The following is a 1,786-nucleotide window of genomic DNA, read 5'->3' as shown; positions in this document are numbered from 1 at the left end:
GTGCCTGTATGTATGTATGTATGTATGTATGTATGTATGTATGTATGTATGTATGTATGTATGTATGTATGTATGTATGTAATAAATAGTAATGGTGATAGGACATAACCCTGTTTTACTCCGGATGTTATCTCGAATCATTCCATGAGTCCCTCTGACGTTCTTACTGTTCTTATGCTGTTCTCATAAATGGCACGGATGTTATCCAGAAGTTGGCCTCTTACAGTGTAGTTTTCGAGTTCTCTCCATAGCTTGTTTCTGTTCACTCTGTCGAACGTTTCCTCCTAGTCGACAAATACAATGTTCAGTTCCCTGTTGTGTTGCATTGCCCTTTCGCACACTTGTCGTAGGGCAAATCTTGCGTTGGCGCATGCTCTTCCCTTTCTAAATCCCATTTGGGACTCACTCAGAAATGGTGACTTCTAGGATAACCACTTAAAAACGTTTTCTGGTATATAAAAAAGAAGTTGAACAACAAAGTTTTTTTTTTTACGGAAGTTGTTACGGGACTGTACAGTCCACTAACGCTACCCACTCGGAGACTGTGCAGTACCCTAGCGCTGCTTTGTGCACTGAAGGATTGCAAAGAAAAAACCTTTGGCCTTTGGATCGAGTTCAACAAGCCATCATTGGACCGATCTAGATCCTACTGATACATGGAGTGTATCTAGATCTAGTTAAGTTAATTAGTATGGTGGGAGAACATAGATCTAGAGCCAGACACTGCTTATTTAAGGCGAATTTATCATTTAGGTTGACAGGTTTGTTGATCTATCTGGATAGATCTTAGATCTAGATTCTAGATCTTGATCTAGTCGTACTTATGACATAGACGGTAGACTACACTACATGGTAGGTCTACTCTTCTTCAATTCATAAATTTGCAGTCTGTGTCTATAATATTTAGGCTAGGCCCAGACCTAGACTTAGTTTAGATCTAGATCTAGGCCTAGTAGTATTACCAAAGATTCTCTTCTTCCAAGGTAGGCCTACTGAAATCCTTCTTTGGACTTTCGGTGTGAGGAATACTCTATATAATATATTATTCTTCTCACCCGTTTTTTTTTTTTTCCCTCCTTTTTCAGATCTAGATCTATTTCATTAATGTTTTGAGTTTTTGTAGAGTCCCCTAACAACTTCCATTGCAAAATCTTGGTAGTAGACAATCTTTGGTAATACATGTACTAAACTAGATATAGGCATAGGCTTGAGATATTATAGACACAGACTGCACATTTTTTAATTAAAGAAGTGTAGTCCTACCATGAAGTGTAGGCCTAGTCTATACTGTGTACGTCATAATTAGTACTACTAGTAGATCTAGATAATAATAGCTAGGTCTAGATCTAGAATCTAGATTTAATCTGGATAGATCCTATTCTCAGTCAACAAACCTTTCGACATAAATTATTTGGGAGTGCTTATTTAGGCCACATATGGCCTAAATAAGGTAAGGGAGGGGGGTTTAGCTTATTTGGGCCTCAGTGTGGCCTAAATAAGGTAAGGGAGGGGGGTTTAGCTTATTTAGGCCACAGTGTGGCCTAAATAAGGTCACCCAAATTATTTATTCGCCTTAAATAAACCGTGTTTGGCTCTAGATTCTCCCGCCACACCCATTAACTTAATAGTTACTTGATCTTTGTATCATTAGGATCTAGATTTAGATCTACAATGTAAGAACAATTACCGTATAGATCTAGTCTATATCTACACTACGTCAATTATTCTACTGGATCAACAAACCGTTCAACATTCGCCTTTCACCAAAAAAAGGCAAACAGTGGGT

Source organism: Aplysia californica, unplaced genomic scaffold (assembly GCF_000002075.1).
Source record: "Aplysia californica isolate F4 #8 unplaced genomic scaffold, AplCal3.0 scaffold00084, whole genome shotgun sequence".
Lineage (NCBI taxonomy): Eukaryota > Metazoa > Mollusca > Gastropoda > Aplysiida > Aplysiidae > Aplysia > Aplysia californica.
The sequence above is the reverse complement of the archived record's forward strand: the minus strand, read 5'-3'. Positions refer to the sequence as shown.